Below are 12,243 nucleotides of genomic sequence, written 5' to 3'. Positions count from 1 at the left end.
TACTTCAACAGGGGCAACCCCTTTCTCTCTAGTATACGGCATGGAAGCTGTGCTCCCCGTAGAAGTTGAAATACCATCAATGAGAGTCCTCATGGAGACTAAGTTATCAGAGGCTGAATGGTGTCAAAGCAGATACGATCAGTTGAACTTAATCGAAGAAAAACGTATGACTGCTCTATGCCATGGACAGTTGTACCAAGCAAGGATGAAACAAGCCTTCAACAAAAAGGTTCGACCTCGTGAATTTCAAGAAGGCGACCTCGTGCTTAAAAAGATCTTGTCTTTTCAACCAGATTCTAGGGGCAAATGGTCTCCTAATTACGAAGGCCCGTATGTTGTCAAAAGAACATTTTCTGGCGGCGCCATGACTCTTGCAACCATGGATGGTGATGAACTCCCACATCCTGTGAATGCTGATGCAGTCAAGAAATACTTTGTCTAAAAAAGAACAAAAGAACAGCTCGGTAAGTCGAAAACCCGCAAAGGGCGACTTAGGCAAAAATGAGTGTCTCGGTGGATTGAAAACCCGAAAGGGCGGTCCAGGCAAAAATTAGAGACAAAAACAGAAAAAATTCATCCTGGTAGATTGAAAACCTGAAAGGGCAATCTAGGCAAAAATTAGAGACAAAAACAGAAAAAATTCATCCTGGTAGATTGAAAACCTGAAAGGGCAATCTAGGCAAAAATTAGGGATTTATGACAAGGTAACTGCATCAGTCCATACTTCGTCACCTGAATCGTCTTTTCCATCAAAGGATCTACGATCAAATCATCGCCAATCTGAAGCGACAAGCACAGTTGGAACTCAAAGTTGTTAGGGGGAATAGTGGTTATTGCTTTCAATGTAGCCTTTTCCGCATAATTACCATTTCCAACTTTTGTAAATACTCCATGGAATCACGCCTTTAGCTGATTTCCATCCTATTAAATAAATTTGAGCCTTGTGCCCATTTGTTTACAATCTCTAATTTCTTTTAGCTTTCAAAATGACGCTTTAATTGTGTTATTCACTTTTGAAAAAAAAAAGAAGAAAAAAAGTTTTAAATGAATTTACTTTCCTTTTTCAAAATAAAAGCGAAACTTTCCTTTGAGTTGTGAACAACAGAAGGAACATCAACAGCTATCTCCATAGGATGAATCAAAGATTATGATAGGAAAAGCTCTTCTATCCCCAGTGAAGAAGGTCTTTTATCCCCAGTGACGAAGATTTTCCATCTCCAGTGAAGAAGTTCTTCCATCTCAATAAGAAAAGATGCCAGTCTTCCCCAGAGAAGTTGAAAGCATGCAATACCATTCATCACCCGTGTTATCTACACCGTGTTGAAGAACATTTGCCAAGTATCTGGTTGTATTGCGACGCCGGTCCCTCTCTAGTATACTTCTTTGTCTGTCAGTATTGTAAGCATGCAAGTGACATTCATGACATTCATCATTCATACATATTTGCATCATTTATGCATCATTGCATTTTTCAAATGTCTGCCTAAAATCACTTGTTCAGGATATATCTATCCCAAAAAAAGGAGAAAAAGCAAAAAAGGAAAAAAAGAAAAAAGAAACAGGTACGGGCGTGTCGTCTCTCCAGTAGGTTGTCACCCATAAGCAGAAAGAACATCTTCTTTCTCCAGTTCCCCACTGAGATCATTCCTCGTGGAAGAAGGTTGCTTTAGTTTTCTCCTCTCAAAACAAAGGAGAAAATCCCCAGTTGAGTTCATTCCTCATGGGTACAAAGTCTTGTTTGACTGTTTCTTTCCAATTCATTCATGGATAGAACCCTGTCTTTACCAGAGATTCAAATTCCGATTCCTCAAATAGAGTCGTGAAAAACAGACAATAAGCAATAGCCTCATCATCCGAGCAGCTTATGTCTCTTCCAAAAGACTTTTCCTCTCAAGGAAATCAATCATGAAGACCATTTGACAATCAGGGCCTTATTACTGTTCACAAGGCTGAATAACCAGTAATTTCCCTAGCAAAGTCTCCAGGATCATTTTATCACTCGGCTGATAATTGATCACGTCTTCAAAATCGCTATCACGAGGCTGGTAGTCGGTAACCTTTTGTTCTGGTTATATTATTTAACATGTCTATCACCATGCTGATAGTCGGTAATATTAACCGAACCTTTGAAACTCTTTTACCTTGTCAAGTCTATCACCATGCTGATAGTCGGTAATACAGTTTCATACCTTTCACCTTCGCATTATTAACAAGTCTATCCCTGTGCAGATAGTCGGTAATGTCGATAGGTAAGCTTTTCTTACAAAGCTATCATTCCCCGGTGAAGCATACACTTGCTTTCCCGAAAAAAAACAGATTCTCTTCCTAAAACGGATTGAGACATCCTTCTCGATCTCTTGTCCCCAGTGGAGTCAGTTTGATATCCCTCGGTAAAAATATCTTTGCATCATTCGCAATTTTGGTATCTTAGGTCCAAAATTCGCGTCTTCTGATATTTAAGTCTCTTCCACCCTATCAAAACGAAGATTTTCAATCTTCATGTCTCAGGTTGAAGAAACTTAAATAGGGGCATCTGTCATACCCCAATTTTTGACCTAAGATACCACCTCATATCATAGCATATGCATCATTTGCATCTCTAACAAATTGCATAGCTTGTGTTTGCTACTTGTGACTCAGCAGGATTTGATCAGGAAATCACTCATCAGTACAAGTAACAATCAATTAGGGTTTTGTTCTCCCTTCATTTCAGATGAATCATCTTCATCAACAATCAACATTTGGTCCTCAGAGATTCATTTCAACAAGCTCAAAGGCTCTGAACCAACCAGATTAGGGTTTTGACTGAAGATAGTATACTCCTGACTTTTGCTCAGGATTTGACCTAATGACTTGGGAAATGACCTCAAGACACCAAGTGCATCATTTTGACCTAATCCATTGGCTCAAGACATCTCCTACACAAGGATTGATCAACAGTGAAATTTCAAATCATCAGAATAGGGTTTTAAACTATCAGGGACTAAAATCAGGGATCACATTTGGGAAACCCTAAAAATCCCCAGGAAGTCAATCAAAGGTTTCAATCATCTTCAAATAATCCCTATGACAATATCCAATGGAAATTGTGTCTCAATTCAAGATCCACAATCATCAATTTCATCAGGTCGACAATTAGGGTTTTTGACCTAATTCACTGAACAACTGACTTTTTAATCAGGACATGGTGCCACAACTCAAACCATGGCTCAATATCCTCTAATGCCTCAATATTACCCATTCATACCATTCATTTGGTGAGGATAGCCTGGTTCATTTGAAATCTCCAGAAACGCGATTCGTCTAAAAAAGTTAACTGTACAAGATCACCATTGACCTTTGGGGAATTTTGGTCAACCATGACTTTTGAAGTTTTGAATCATCAATATATGATATATGAAGTCATTTGATCAAGAAAAATCAAGAAAATCAATCAAGAATCAAAAAGTCAAAAGTTTGACTTTCCATACTTAGAAAAATTCTAAGTGTTTTTCAATGGTTTTTTCCAAACTTTGGAAGGGAATTTCTCAAAATTTCACCTACAAACTGAAATAAACTTCCAACATGAAAGTTGTAGATTTTGATCCAATGAACAACTTTGTCACATATAATTTTTTTCCAAAAGATCAACCATTTAAGAGATATGGAGCTTCAAAGTTGGTATCTTTTGAAAATTTCACTTAAAACTTCATTTTCTTCAAAGTTCATGGATCTTTTTCACCCATTTCCTTAAAGGTCTTGAAGAAACTTTCAACTAGGGTTTTGAAGTGTGTAACATGAGCTTTCCAAAATGTCCAAGAGCATGAAAAAATATGGAGTGTAGCCATGGTTTTGAATTTTGACATTAGTGAACTTTTCACTTGAAATTTCAAGTCATTTTGCCAAAGTTATGAACCATTTTGCCAAATGATCCAAGTAATGATGCATAGATGCAATAATTGAAGATATTTTCTTATTTGAGATCAGAATGGAAAGAGATAAGAAGCTTGGCAAAATAACCATGGTTAAGTCACTTTTAACCATTTGCATTTAATGTGAAAGATTCCATTTTATCTCTTAAGCCAAATCATCACTTCTTGATCAACTTGCAAGAGCTTTGCATTCAGAATCCTTGGCCTATAAATAGAGGTTCAAATCATCTTCAAACTCACACCAAAACCTCACAAATCATAGGTTTTCTCTTCCTTTCTTGAATTGCAAGTTTCATAGTTTTCAAAGAGGTAGAAAACTCAACCTCCAAATCTTTGAAGTCATGGCCAAAGTGATGGTTCTAACATCTCATAAACATCATATGGGATGTGTTTGATCCACTCACACACCCCAAAACACCTTAAAACTCAGAATCATCATCTCACCTCCATGTTTGCATAAAGAGAGCCTTATCATGCCAAAATCCATTCAAGATCATTTCTGTCCAAACTAACACTTCCAACACCTTATATACATCACATATGAACTATCCCAACATCCATCATCAATCAAAAACTTCAGAATCATCAAGCTCGATTCACACTTGGTTCTACTGCAGATTGGGTTCCATGGAATGATCCAGATGTTTTCAATTCACTCCAAGCATCCAGACATGTTCTATAAACATCATTGAAGCTGTTCAGATCGAGCAACAACTTCTGTAACACCTCCAGCTCAAAATTCAATCTCCACTTTGGCCGTTTTTGAAGGTAAGCCTCATGAACTTCAAATTCATACTTGCACGCATCATAAATGAAATATGAGCATACCATCTTGTTTCTGCACCTATGAGGATCATTAACCCTCAATCAATTGCATCTTAACTTGCACATACACGATTTCAGAATGAATCATAGAATTAGGGTTCTTCGTGTTCATCAGAAAATTGACCCCCTTAGAGTGAAAATAAATGAAATTAAATGGTACCATCATGTTCCTGGTGAAAAATCGAGCAAGATAGGCTATTCACTCGATCCAAATAATTCAGTTTTCAGAATTTTCAAATTTGAATTGGGTTTGTGTTCTTGGCGCCAGATTTTGAAACTGAGTTTAGAATTTGATTCAAAAATATAATTGGTTTGTTACAAATGTTAAACAGACCACGCACGTGGTCCATTTGGCAATGTTTTTGAGTGGTAAACACAAGGGCGTGGGTTCAAGCCCTTTGGAAGACAAAACCTAATTTTTTATCACTATTTTTCTCTATTTTCTTCACAACTTCATCAATTAATTTAACCCATCAAATTAATTCATTTTGACTTCATTTTTTACACACTTATCATTTAATATGTCTATTTTATGAACATCTAAAAAAATCACAAAAATATATTTATTTAATACATTTTTTAACTAAGTATAAAATGACATATTTTAAGTGTTTTTAATACTTTTAAATATTGTTTTTCACTTGATTTTTCAAACTTAATCACTTGTAAATATTTTGTGATCAAACCCTAGTCATCTAGGTGTTAATTAAGTATAATCTTTTTGTTTATCTTGATTAATTTGATTTCTTTCAAAATTTCAAACCGTTTTAAAACAGACGATCACCGTTTTTCAAAACAAATAAACCATTGATTAAATCTTTTTGGATTGATCAATTGATTTTCAATACCATGGGCCTCCATGTAGGTATAAGTCCCAAGCCCCTTTTATACCCATTCCTTTTTCTTTGTACAAAAAAACTTCTTTCAAAAACAAAAACTTTCAAACAGTTTTTCAAACGACGCATCTTTTAACAAAACAATCAACCATGTTTTATAAAATAAAACATGGGCCTCCACATAGGTATAAGTCCCAAGCCTCTTGTAAGTATTTTGTTTGCATAGTTTTTGAATAAACTCAAGTGGGCCTCTCCCCGAGTATGAGTCCCGAGCCCCTGTGTATACAAATGGATCATGCTTACAGGTATATTTCCTTCATAAACTCCATTATATACACACACTTTGTCATATATAACTGTTCATATAACTGTTCATATTTGTTCATGTACTTGTTCATATTTGTTCGTACTTGTTCATGTTTGTGATTGTGTTATATATACTTGTTCAACTTAGTACAACACTAGGTTCCCCATAGCCTCCTATTGGGCTTCGTGCAAAGAATCTCCCTAGTTTAGGTTAGGACATAGAGTATGGTTTCTCGGTGAAATCGCTCTAAGAGCTCAAACCAACTATACCATGCCTCCTCTTGGGCTTCGTACAAACGACTTGTCCCTCCCATAGCCTCCTCTTGGGCTTACAATGCAAGGACCCTCGATTGTCCCTCCCATAGCCTCCTCTTGGGCTTATAATGCAAGGACCCTCGGATAGCCTCCTCTCGGGCTTCGTACAAGGACCCACGGGCTTCTTATAAGCATCCCCAATATCCAAATCAAATACCCTAGGAGATTAGACATTTATCATCTCTATGATAGGAGTATCTCATCTATATCATCACAAACAATCAATCAATCAAATTTCTCTTTTGCCACAAGGCTGGCTGATCAATCAAACCTTTTTGCCACCATACTGGCTGATTAATCAAAGTTTTTGTCACAAGGCTGACTTCATTGAAACTTTTGCCACAAGGCTGGCTGATTAATCAAAACTTTTTGTCACAAGGCTGACTTCATTGAAAGTTTTTGCCACAAGGCTGGTTAAACAAAAAAACATCTTTATCATTCTAAGCGCCATAAGTGGCACAGCCCAGGGCTTATAATGAAAAGATTTTCAAACAAAAACAAACAGATGTATGTGATGATATAGATTAGATACATCGAACATTTAGATGACATTTGTCTCTTTTCCTTTGCTTCCACTAGCATAAGTGGGAACTACGATTGCTCTGACTTTCTCAACATCCCTTTGAGAATACGTAGGCACAATGTCCTATCCTTGGCGAGCAAAACTTCTCCCTCAAACCATTCAAACCTTAGCACCAGTAGACCCCGAGCTACAGATGCTCTGATTCCCTCTAAGGGATATGTATGCAGAGGATCGCGATGATCTTTGCGAGCATAATCAAACAAACACCCTAGGTCCCACCTATTTCACAAGAACCTCCACCATAACATAGAATGAAACAAACATAACAAAGAAACCTATAAAGTACTATAGATACGTTGGGTGCTAATACCTTCCCTTCGTATAACCAACCCTCTTACCCGGAATCTCTCCCCCACTTTTAAGGTTATTGCAGCTTTTTTCCTTTTCCTACTTTGGAAACAATAAAAAGTTTGGTCGAAACAAAAGAAAAATCATTTTTTTGAGCACTCGAGCCCAAAGAAGGCATCAGGTGTCTCATCCCGAAAAAAGATACGATTTTTCCCCGCGACATTCACGACGTCAGCAAACGACCTGTGCCTAAAGCCTGTAACTCCCTTACCGCCATACCCCAATCCACTGCCTTCACCAATAAACCTCCCACCACCTCCTGAAACTGCCCCATTCACCACCTCACCCTTATTCCGCCCGGAATTACGTTTGAAACGCGACAAATTAGCGTGGATTTTCTTACCCAAAATGCGCACATTATCAATCTTAACCGCCAACAACCTAGGGTCTTCAGAATCGATAAAACGTGCAAAACCAAATTTCTTGCCCAATTTGTTTCTTCTGGGAGCAATTGCTACCTCCTTCACCTTACCCATACAACCAAACAGCTCAAACAGATCTTTGGCGGTCGACTCATCAGGGAATTCAGAAACATAAACCGAAATCAGGCCACTCGTCATTTCACTGCCCAGATAACTCCTGAAAGGATGAACATTCCATCTAGGTGCCAAGTTCCTGAAGGGTTTTTTCTTCGCGTCCGTCCACATAACGAAAACGAAAATGGCAGAAACGCAAACCAGATCGAGAAAACGAAACAAAGCAAAAGCAGCGCAGAAACTAAAGCAGAATCGAAGAAGCCCTAACGGATAGAGAACGCAACTAAGCGGGAAAGCGGTGGAAAACCTAAACCCCAAAACTCCACTAAGCACCTCCTCAACAAGGTCCCTGGGCCTAAACACAGGAATTTAAACCAAAATTGAAGAGATGGTGAGTCCTGAGGTTATTGTTTCCACCAGAAAACCAGAAGAAACCGCTTAGATCGGTCTCCACCGTCGAGCCGGAAGAAAAACGGAAGTCGCCGCCGCCATTGTTCACTATTGACTTTCAACTTCTCAACAATGACTTATCTTAATTTTTCAACACTATCTTTGATCTAACTAAATTCATAATAAATATGAAGGAACTCAAAAAATCTTTAGCATCTTCTTAAGAGCTATCAAATAACATACTAAATGAAATGGAGAAACCAAGTAAATTTCCAGTTAAAAAACTACAACTTAATAAGTGATATTGACCGGTGTAAAAAGTGTAGAAATGTAAAAAGTGTATTAAAGAGAAGGAACAAATTAAATTAATAAGACATTTTTGTACAATAGACATGGCGTTAAAGGTGTTGGCGACGGAAGTTCTGGTGGGGAGAGGAAGTGGGGAATGGATTGAAAAAAAGGGGGAAGAGAACGTATAATTCAATGTGGTTTGGTGTATGATAAATTCAACGAAATCATTTAATCTAATGGTAATTACACACGGTTCATGGTGATATAAGTGAAAAATGATAGAGTGGGTTTCAAACTCTCTCCCTCTAGTTCATTGCTTCCTTGCCTTTCCACTAAACCACATGTATTATTTGTTCCTAATTTACAATGCATTGGTATATAATGGATGTTATTAGAAAATATTTCAGTTTAGTGATTGTCTTTCGTATACTAACTTTAAGTTTTGTTTAAAATGTTTAATATAGTTAAATGTTTTAACTATTTAATATCTTAACTATCAAAATATTTTGTGTTGAATTTTATATATGAATTTTTTTAAAATACTTAACATATTTTTAAAATGTAATTGAATATTTCAACTATTAATATTTAAAATAATAATAGTTGATAAATTTAATAGTTAAAATATTAATAGTTGAAATATTAAATAATTTATATATTTAATAAATTTATCAACTATTAATATTTCAAATAGTTTAAAATATTAATAGTTTATCTACAATCAACTATTAAATATTAATATTTACCAATTATCAACTATTAAATAATTTAAAATATTAATAGTTGAAATATAAAATGGTTTATATATTCAATAGTTTATAAATTTAATAGTTAAAATATTAATAGTTTACATATTAAATAGTTTATATATTAAATAGTTTATATATTTTAACTATTTATTAAATATTTTAACTATTTAATATCTCAACTATTAAATATTTCAATTATTATATATTAAATATTTATTTCATAATATTTCAACTATTGAATTAGTATATTAATTATTAAATATTTTAATTATTTCATAATATAGTAAATTAATAGTTAAAATGTTTCAAACTATTTAATATATAAATTACTGTATATAATTTATTTTTGGAACAAAACAAAAATTAATACTCAAAACAAAATAAATTCTATTTCAAATCAAATTATTGCATTATGTAATATATACATTTTCACTACTATTGTTAAAAAGAAAACTCAAGTGGTGTAGTGGAAAGGCATGCTTGTTGTAAGCATGAGGCGCTGGGTTCAAATCCCCCTTAATGACTACGTCTAATGACCTCCTAGACAAGGGAAATGAAAGTCTTAGAGATACAAAAAAGCCTCTCAAAAGGGTAGTCGTGACAAAACCTAGTCTTCTGGCCATCCCTAACCTTTTTTACACAAGAGAGAAACACTTTTCCACCAATGAGACACCCTCATAAGACGACATTTCCTACCCCCCAAAGGGGATCCAAAGCTCTGAGGCCCATACCTTGCGTTGCTAATATTTATCCAAAGCAAAGGCAAATCCAAAATAGTCCTACCTCTCCACTCACTTAGCAAGGTAAGATTAAAAAGTCTAAGATCCTTCACCCCTAACCCATCTGCGCCTTTTTATGCACACATCCTCCTAGTTAACTCATGTGACCTTAATGTATCCTTTAGATCCTCTTAAAGAAAACTCCTTTGCAAACCAGCCAACTTCTTTCAATCCAAAACCAACATCTTCATAAAATATAAAAAGAACACATGAATCAAGTTCAGAAACAAGTTTAATAGAGCGAACATGCCACCAATATCAACAAATATATTTCTCTATGAAGAAAGTTTCTTAGTGATAAGAGTAACAAGGGGGTTATACTTAAAGGGCATGAATCCGCCTTATAATGAAGAAAAGCCTCTTAAAAATCCAAGAAAGGCCTCTCCACATTCATCCAATCTGAGAGCTCTTAGCAAATTTTACTTTGAGACCATAGGCAAACTCGAAAATTTGAAGAACAACTTTGATAGTCAAAAGATTCTCAACAGACGGCACCCTAACAAACACAATGTCATAAGTGTACTACAGAAGAGACACCTCCAACCCATTCATACTCACTCTAAAACCTCTAAACACAGTAATAGAGACCTCCCCTTTTAGAGAATCAATAAGACCCTCCACTACCAAAAGAAAAAGAAATAGAGCCAAAATATATCTTTGTTTAAAACCATTTTGGATACTAATCTCATCAGTAAGGCAACCATTAACCAAGACTGAGAGGCTACCCTAAAAAACACAAGCATGAATCCGAGCCCTCCAACTATCATCAAACCCAAATCTCCACAACATGTAATTAAGGAAAGAATAACTAACAGAGTCGTAAGCTGTATCAAAATCCACTTTGAACAAAAAACACTCAATCTTATACACCTTAGAAAGATCTACCACCTCATTAAGAGAAACCATCCCATCCACCATGAAATCATGCTTTTAAGGGGGCAGATGTTGGACACAATGTCTGAGACAGTTGTGTACAACTTAATGATAACAGGTTAACACGATTTGTCAGTAATAATAACTTAAAATAAAAGGCAATAAATAACACAATGGACTGTTAACCCGGTTTGGTGCAACATCACCTATGTCTGGGGGGATTCAAACCCAAGAAAGGAAATTCATTCTCAATAGAATTAGTACAAAGTGTATTAGATGAACAACCATTATTCAATACCCCTCTTCTTAATATTGTAAAAAGTTTGGTTCGTCAACTAACCTTTGATGTTTTGATAATAACAAGTACACTAGTATGGAGAATAATTTTGTACTCTAACAATTTATTTAATGTGCAAATTTTATTCATGGACTCTAAACTCAGAGCTTGCAAGTTATAGACCCTGGACAAGGGAATTTCTTGACTCTAAACGAGTAACTCTAGACTCTGGGTAATTCAATGCACTATAAACCGTTGAAGAATGAAAATAAGTGTTTACAACGAACTATCTGCATCTATAAACATAAAGTCTACAATTGAAAAGAAATTTATCTAGATTGACTCTAATAACTCAAGAATCTGAAGACTCGATGTTTCTCAAAGCACAGATGACTTACTCTGATCAAACTTCATCATAATCTATCAAAAGACTATGACTCAAGTAGTTAGATATAAAGAAATATTGTAACCCTGGACTCTGATCAAGCTTCATCATACTCTATCAGAAGCCTTTAACTCAAGTAGTTAGATGTGAAGAAATATAGTAACTCTAGACTCTGATCATGCTTCATCATACTCTATCAGAAGACTCTAACTCAAGAAGATTACTATGATGGGAGATAGTGTGAAAATGTTAAAATAGTACAAATCACCATCATTTCCACTACCCTACAAGATTGGACAAAGGACTATATATCAATACTAACTTTTTCAAAATGTCTCATCCTCACCTTCCATTATGTTGATGGTGCCACTCTACTATTGCACTACTCAACGTCTTCATGCAAGTTAAGGATTATGAAATTCCAACTTGACCCTCAAATGATATATTTTCAATCTATTTAAAGGAGTGTTTAAAGCCATGGAAAACAAGAACGACTGATAGAAGATATACATATTCATTCAAAAGAAACAAGTTGAAATAAGAGAAAACTAAGTCGAGAATCAACACAAAGAAGAAATATGTTATTACTTTGAAAGCTTCATAACTTACATTCTTTGTAAATCTTATTGTATAGAAATTATGTGTATCTGATTTCTAAAAAGCACTTTGTAAACACAAAACTTTGTAACTTAACCAGGTTGGTTAAATTTCCTAGAGGGACTAAAGGTTTAGTTATGATCCTTGAGAAGTCTTTGATTGGTGTGTAATTGAGATTACAATCAATTTATTTGATTAGTGGATTAAGTCCTTGTGATAAGGAAAAATCTCCCGGGTAGGGTGGACTGGAGGTAGCCTAGTTAACGGTGAACTAGAATAAAATATTATGTTCTTTATATTTG

This window comes from Vicia villosa, linkage group LG2, assembly GCF_029867415.1.
Source record: "Vicia villosa cultivar HV-30 ecotype Madison, WI linkage group LG2, Vvil1.0, whole genome shotgun sequence".
Classification (NCBI taxonomy): domain Eukaryota; kingdom Viridiplantae; phylum Streptophyta; class Magnoliopsida; order Fabales; family Fabaceae; genus Vicia; species Vicia villosa.
The sequence above is the reverse complement of the archived record's forward strand: the minus strand, read 5'-3'. Positions refer to the sequence as shown.